General features: G+C 38.2%; 1 pseudogene; it reads right to left on the minus strand.

Annotated features, from left to right (window-relative positions):
* Nucleotides 1–3,078: 3,078 nt before the first annotated feature.
* On the minus strand, nucleotides 3,079–3,178 carry LOC113300755 (annotated as a pseudogene).
* Between the last annotated feature and the right edge of the window lie 5,292 nt (nucleotides 3,179–8,470).

The following is an 8,470-nucleotide window of genomic DNA, read 5'->3' on the forward strand; positions in this document are numbered from 1 at the left end:
TTTGGAAAAAATTGGCTCGAAAAGTTGTCGGAAAGCACCCGGAGGACATTTGCTATTCGGACTCTCAATTTGGATAAGGGGTAACCTAATTACTAAGGGGCATCCCATTTCCAGGCATTTGCTAATCACACCCCTACTCTGGATAAGGGGCAACCATCTTCAACATTCAAAAAACCAGGTTTTTGGCGGGAAAAAAGTGCAGTTAAAGAACAGTTTTGGCAATCGTGATTTGGAGGAGTTTGAGGTCGATTAAACCTCTGATTTTCATAGGATAGACTCCTTATGGGTCTAGGAATCTGATATGGGTGTTTAAATCGATTAGACTGGGCTCAATCGACGGATTTTTCTCACAACAGAAAATATGGAAAGTCACGTGTGTGACCTGTTTCAGGGAATTTTAGAGAGATTAAAGCGCTGTAAACCTTCCCAAAGATTTGTATCTATCTAAGGAAGAGTTTAGAATAAAAAGGAAAGCTCAGAAACGCGTAGAAATCCGAAAACAAGAAATTGCCGCAATTTGGCCGTGAAGAGAAGGAAAGACATTTTGGAAGATTTTGGAGAGATTTAATCGGTATTTTTGATATAAATAGATGTCTTGGGTCATATAGAAGGGGTGTCGAGAGTTTGGGAACCTAAGGAGAGCCAGAGAAGAAGAAATCAGAGCTTTACCAAACTCTGTTTCTGCTGCTGCTGAAGAAGAAGAAAGCGAAGAACATTGACGCTCGGTAAACAGTCGCAGAAAAGTGTTGTTGTTTAACAGCTGAAGAACATTAAACTGTTCAGGGCATTCTTATTCTAGGGTATTAAAATCAGCGACAAAGCAACAGTTTTTCTGTAACAGTTCCATTGTAACAGCTGTTTTGCAACACCAATACACTGTTGCAAACAGTCTGTGTTATTACTTTTCACTCTTTTAATCATCTTTTGATCAACAAACACATATTTTGAGATCATGATTAATATGAGGAGCTAAACCCCATTGCTGAGGCGAAATAGGAAGCTATTTTTCCAACAAAAAGTGGTATATTCTATTTTATCTTTTTATTTGCAATAATTATATGATTATTTGCCTTGAACTATTATTGAATATGATTTTTATTTGAGTGATTGTGATCTATTTTGATGGAGTATGCTTAGTTTTAAGACTTTTGATGATTCATACTTGGTATTTACATTCATTACTTTTGAAAATCTACTTGTTGCAACATTTTAGAATCAAATTAAACAAGAAAATTGCATAAATTTAAGTATTGGTTTAATCACTTTGAACTTGGAAAATAGTGGAATCTTAGCCTCAGTGTTTCTTTTACTATTGATATCATCTTTGATTGAGTTTGCTATAATTTTTAGTGAGTTTTCTATTTTAATATTAGAATTTAAGTCTAATTAATATCCTTCACAAGTCTGAGAATCGAACCACTTTTACCACTATCTACAAATCACATCAATTTTTGGCGCCGCCGACGCGGACTTGTTTTTATGGTTTTAGATTTATTTTATTTTATTTATTTTATTTTTATTATTTTTGTCTTTTTTTTTATGTTTTTGGGTATTTATCTTGTGTCTACAGGTTCTGGATCATAAAGAAAATTGAGCCAAGGAGTTTGGTGATTTCATAAAGAGTTGGAGCTAAAGATTAAAGCAAAAAGAACAGAAAAGAAGACAATTTTATTTTAGACAGTTTTAGTTTAGGGTTTGTTTATTTTATTTTTTTTTTAAAAAAAACTGTCTTAGGGTTTATTATTTTTGTAATTTTTCTTTATTTTTTTGGACTTTTGGACTTTTGGACTTAGGGACATTTTTTTTTATTACCCTACGGAAGGGTACTTTAAATATAAACTGTTTGCAGAGAAGGAGGACAATTACGATATTGTCTCTGCACCTTGGGTTCGTACACTAGACATCGGAGTCAGTGGCCCGATTCGACGACAACCGATTCATCCCCCGTCTGGAACGGGAGGTAAGATTCTAAACACTCGCGAATCCCCTGTCAGCGAGTTACTGGACTCCTTCGTATGCATATATGTTGAGGACTGAATACAGACATTTATTTTTCTAGTAAAAGGAAAGGCCTGGCCATATAAGATAAGGGTTCGGATTTCATCACCGTTCTCTTCTTGCCCGCTTTAGGAACACGTAACTTACGCGAACCTAAGCCTAAAATTTTGACTAGAACGAGACCGATAGGGTAACGAGCTTAACAGGAAAGTCATTTGAAAAATATTGGTTACTCTTTTAAGAATACTTCGCAGTTCTTGACGGTTTCTGTAAGTTGAATGCGTGACTGCGCCGCCTTGTAATACCGGTGAGGACTTGGGTATCAAAGCTCCACCGAGTTTCCCTCGCCTCTATTCAACTTACGTTAATTCGGATTGATTCCAGAGGGGTTTGCTTAAATTGTAACGAATTCCCGTTCGAAGGATTAGAAGTTGGTCTAGAAACAATCTAAGTGGAGCCATCATGCTTTTTGTTTGCTAGATAGGTTTGATTTGGTTGAGTCGGCCTTGATATGTGTTTGCTTACCCTTCCAATTTAGAAAATTCTATTGTATGCCTGAACGCAAAAGAGACGCACTAGGTAGATTTGTTAAAGAGAAACCTAGTAGTTCGAAGCGTCTCGATTACCTTAATCTAGAAAGTCCGGCTTTTGAAGAGTCTGTTTTTGAACGTTCTTTTACTGAAGAGAGAATCCCTGTTGCTCCGATAGCGCCAGAAATGGCAACTTTGAAAGCTTTGTTGAATCCAACTAGGACTACCCGTCCTTCGTGTATTAAGTTAGCTGAAACGGAGGCACCCTATGAACTGAAACCTGGGACCTTACAGATGCTCCCAATCTTTTTAAGGAAAGAAAATGAAAACCCTTATTACCATGTTAGGGATTTTGAGGAAATTTGTAGTACTCTAAGAATTAGAGGCTTAGATGATGATGCTTTGAAACTAAGGTTATTCCCATTTTCCCTAAAAGATAAGGCCAAGTCGTGGCTGTATAGTTTGGACTCCGAGTCAATTGAGACATATGAACAACTTACATCTGCCTTTTTCAATAAGTTTTTCCCTAGGCACAAAACATCATCTATTAGGACGCAAATATGCACATTTTCACAACAAGAGGGAGAATCTTTATATAGGTATTTGGAAAGGTTCAATGATTTATTATCCCAGTGTCCTCATCATGGTTTAGAAAAGGTTAGGCTAGTTCAGATCCTTTATGAGGGTTTAGATTATTCCACAACGACCATGGTTGAGTCTCTATGCACTGGTGGATTTGAAAACCAAAGTGTTGATGCGGCAATGGAATTTTTTAATGAAATCGCCGAAAAAACCCAGCAATGGGAAAATAGTAGGGCACCCCAGAAAACAATTCTTTTAAGTAGAGGAAACGTTAATAGGGTAGAAGGAGGCTATGAATCAGATGTCAAAATTGCTGCTATAGAAAAAAGGTTAGAAGCCTTAGAAGTGGGCCAGACTAGTGGTAGAGTGGAGCCTTTTTGGGAAGGCCAGAATATTGAAGAGCACGACAATGCTCTTTATAATAACACTATATTTGATAACCGTCAAAAGATTGACCCATATTCAGAAACCTATAATCCTGGTTGGAGAAACCATCCGAACCTTTCGTGGTCTAAGGGCCAAAGTCAAGGTCAGTTTAGTAATTCTAATGCTCCCCCAGGTTTTGGCTATACTAAGAATCCTTCAGGACTAGCTCAGTTTCAGAATCAGTCAGATAAGAAAATCCTAAGTTTAGAGGAATCTCTCGCCTTGTTAACTCAGCAAACTGCAAAATTCCAGTTATCCGTAGAACAGAGTCTACAAGCTAGTAACAGGATAGGACAAGAAAATAGTCAGGCTATTTCCGAGTTAAAAACCCAGGTTGGTCTGATAAGTGATTCTTTGAGAGAAAAAGGTAAGTTTCCTAGTCAAACACAACCCAGCCTAGAGGAGTTCATGGATTAGGTGCAAAACCATCGAATCAATTGAATGTTGTTAGAACCCTTAGAAGTGGTAGAGTTGTAGACAATAAGGTAACCATGCCCGATAGTGAACATACTGTAGTTCACCCCTCAGGATCTCACCTCTCAGGATCAGTAGCTGAAGAAACTGATAAAGTTTCTGATGATGTGAATTTGGTTCCTGAAAGGTCTGATTTTAGGCCTACATCCCCATTTCCTCAGCTATTAGTACCAACAAAGAAGGAATCGAACTTTAATGACATAGTGGACGTTTTTAAGAAAGTTACCAGATGCAATTAGCAAAATTCCTGCTTATGCCAAGTTCCTTAAGGATATGTGTACGCGAAAGAAAAAACTTAGCGTCCATAAGAAAACCTTTTTAGCTAGTCACGTAAGTTCAATAATTCAGAACACCACAACTCCAAAGTACAAAGACCCCGGTTCTCCTACCATTGCTTGCACAATAGGTAACTTCCTGGTAGAAAAAGCTTTACTTGACTTAGGAGCCAGTGTGAACTTACTGGCATTCCATGTATACTTACAGCTAGGACTTGGTGAAATGAAACCTACTCAGATAACACTGCAGTTAGATGATAGGTCTATTAAAATCCCTCGAGGTGTTATCGAGGATGTTCTTATTGAGGTCGACAAGTTTATTTATCCAGTGTATTTCGTAGTCCTAGATACCCAACCTGTCCCTGACCCAGAGAACCAGATACCTGTGATTTTAGGTCTCCCATTTTTAGCTACGTCTAATGCGATCATTAGCTGTCGAAATGGTGTGATGAGTTTATCTTTTGGTAATATGACTATGGAAATGAACATTTTTAATGTCAGTAAGCAACCTCATGAGCTAGATGACACATGTGTTGAGGAGGTGAACATGATAGAAGCCTTAGTTCAGGAGTCATTACTAAACATCTTGTCTGAAGACCCATTAGAAAGTTGTCTATCCCATTTTGGTTTATATTTTAACGACGATAAAACTATTGAACATGTGAATGCTCTATTATATTCCACCCATGTGTTAGACACTGATAGATGGAAAGATAGGTTCGAACCGTTACCAGTTTCTGAGACTACCCTAATTCCTTCATTAGAAGAGCCCCCAAAGTTGGACCTTAAACCACTACCCGATACTCTAAAGTATGGGTTTTTAGGCCCATCTGAGACTTTACCTGCGATTGTAGCTTCCAATTTGGATAGTGATCAGGAAAGTAGGCTAGTAAATGTACTTCAAGACAATAAGGAAGCTTTAGGGTGGACTATAGCAGACATTAAGGGTATAAGTCCTACTGTGTGTATGCATCAGATTCATTTAGAGGAAGACTCCAAAACTTCTAGGGAGATGCAACGTCGACTGAACCCTAACATGAAAGAGGTAGTTCGAAAAGAGGTGCTTAAGTTGTTAGATGCGGGTATTATTTACCCAATTTCAGACAGTAAGTGGGTCAGCCATGTTCAGGTTGTCCCCAAGAAATCAGGTATCACTGTAGTCCAGAATGATAATAATGAATTAATCCCAACCCGAGTGACCACGGGATGGCGTGTGTGTATTGACTATAGGAAATTGAACAAGGTCACAAGGAAGGATCACTTTCCCCTTCCTTTTATCGAACAAATGCCAGAGCGATTAGCTGGACATAGTCACTATTGCTTCTTAGATGACTACTCCGGTTATAATCAGATCGTTATTGCCCCAGAAGACCAAGAGAAAACCACTTTTACCTGTCCCTTTGGTACCTTTGCGTATAGACACATGCCTTTCGGGCTATGTAATGCCCCTGCAACTTTTCAGCGTTGTATGATGAGCATATTTTCTGATATGGTAGAACGGTTCTTAGAGGTCTTTATGGATGATTTTTCAGTGTTTGGTTCATCTTTCGATGAGTGCTTACATCATTTGACATTAGTGTTGACTAGGTGTAAGGAAAAAAATTTAGTGCTTAATTGGGAAAAATGCCATCTCATGGTTAAATCAGGAATTGTATTAGGGCACATCATCTCTTCGAAGGGTATAGAGGTAGACAAAGCCAAAGTTGACATTATTAAGACTTTACAGGTCCCAAAAACCGTAAAAAATATTAGGTCATTCCTAGGGCATGCAGGTTTTTACCGTCGATTCATTAAGGATTTTAGCTTGATATCTAGACCTCTTTGCAATTTGCTTGCAAAAGATGTTAAGTTTGTCTATGATGATGCTTGTTTAGAGGCTTTTGAGAAGCTTAAAACTTTACTCGCTACTGCCCCGATAGTCCAGGCACCTAACTGGAACCCTTTGAGATTACGTGTGATTCTTCAGATTATGCTATAGGCGTCGTTTTAGGACAACGAGAAAACAAATTACTTCATGTGATTTATTATGCTAGCAAAACTCTGAATGATGCCCAAATGAACTACACAACTACCGAGAAGTAACTTTGAGCCATCGTGTTTTCCTTGGATAAGTTTAGGTCCTACCTATGAGGTTCTAAGATCATAATCTATACAAATCATGCTGCTTTGAAATACCTTTTATCTAAGAAGGATACCAAACCTAGATTGATTAGATGGATCTTATTGTTACAGGAATTTTCCCCAGACATTAGAGACAAAAAGGGTGCAGAAAATGTAGTAGCAGATCACTTGTCTAGGCTAGTTGTTAGTTCCCCTAGTGATTCCCTTCATATAAGGGATAGCTTTCCTGATGAACAATTGTTCTCTGTTTCCAAATCACCTTGGTATACAAATATAGTGAATTATCTTGTTACTGGTCGAACCCCTCAATATTGGGGTAAGCAAGATCGTTCTAGGTTTTTAGCCGAGGTTAAGCATTTCTTTTGGGACGATCCTTATCTGTTTAAGTATTGTCCGGACCAAATTATTAGGAGATGTGTATCTGAGAGTGACCAGTCTAGTATTATCTCCTTTTGTCATGAACATGCATGTGGGGGTCATTTTAGTGCTAAGAAGACTGCTGCTAAGATTTTGCAATGTTGGATTTTACTGGCCTTCGTTGTTTAAAGATTCCCATAGTCATTGTGTTTCTTGTGAGCGTTGCCAGAAGTTAGGAACCATTTCCCATAGAAGTATGATGCCTTTGAACCCTATTTTAGTGATTGAGGTCTTTGATGTGTGGGTCATTGATTTTATGGGTCCATTTCCTATTTCGTTTGGTTATCTTTACATACTTGTCGCTGTAGACTATGTGTCTAAGTGGGTTGAGGCGGTTCCGTGTAGAACGAATGACCACAGGGTCGTAGTCTAGTTTTTGAAAGAGAATATACTTACACGTTTTGGTACGCCGCGATCTATAATTAGTGATGGAGGTTCACACTTTTGTAATAGACCGTTTTCTCTTTTAATGAAACAATACGGTATTACCCATAAAGTAGCAACCTCATATCACCCTCAGACTAGTGGTCAGGTAGAGGTTTCCAATAGGGAAATTAAACATATTCTAGAGAAACCAGTTAATCCAAATAGGAAAGACTGGTCATCAAAGCTTACTGGTGCCTTATGGGCTTACCGTACTGCGTTTAAGACACCCATTGGAATGTCACCTTATCGTTTAGTGTTTGGCAAGGCATGTCACCTGCCTGTTGAGTTAGAGCATCGAGCCTATTGGGCTATTAAGAACTTAAAATTTTCACTTGGCAAGGCAGGAGCTCAAAGAAAGCTCCAGCTCAATGAGTTGGACGAGATTCGTAGAGATGCATACGATAGTGCTAAGGAGTATAAGAACAAAATGAAACTTGTGCATGATAGGAATATTTTACGAAAGTAATTTTCTCCAGGTCAAAAAGTTCTTCTGTATGACACTCGTTTGCATCTATTCCCCGGGAAGTTGCGCTCTCGGTGGACCGGTCCTTTTGTGGTCCGTACTGTTTTTCCTCATGGCGCTGTTGAGATTGAGACACCAGATGGTAGTAGTTCTTCGAAGGTTAACGGTCAGCGATTGAATCCCTTTTTAGATCATTTTCCTACAGGTGATGTTGAGGAGGTCCCTTTTTACCTTGATTGACCATCGAGGCGATTTTGTATGTTGTATAATATTTTTATATTTTTTGGTTACACTTCACCCAAGTACTATATTTCCGACTTCTCTCTTTACTATTTCCTCATGTTACTTATATTTTTGGTATTGTTCTTTGATTAGAAACATTGAGGAAAATGTTAGATTTAAGTTTGGGGGTGGGGTAGAACTTTTTGTTACCTTTTCATTGCAATAAATAAACTCCAGAGCCTAGAAATTTATCCCTATTAAAGATGGCACTAACCAATCTAAGTGGATGGAAGCATTTTGGTTGTAGGAGTTGAGGAACCAATCTGACTAGATGGAAACATCTAAAGAGTCTATTCATAAAAGCACAGAGCTCAGGTGTTAGAAATAACATGATAGTTTCACCATATCTCGTTGAGTCCTTTTCACTTCTGTTTTTATTTTGTTTTGTTTTTAAACTATGTTTCTTTAAGTGATTAGGTGGGGCTCACGATTCAAGTTGTTACCAATGCTAGGGTGAATTAGAGTGATTGAGATAC

This window comes from Papaver somniferum, chromosome 7 (genome assembly GCF_003573695.1).
Source record: "Papaver somniferum cultivar HN1 chromosome 7, ASM357369v1, whole genome shotgun sequence".
NCBI lineage: Eukaryota > Viridiplantae > Streptophyta > Magnoliopsida > Ranunculales > Papaveraceae > Papaver > Papaver somniferum.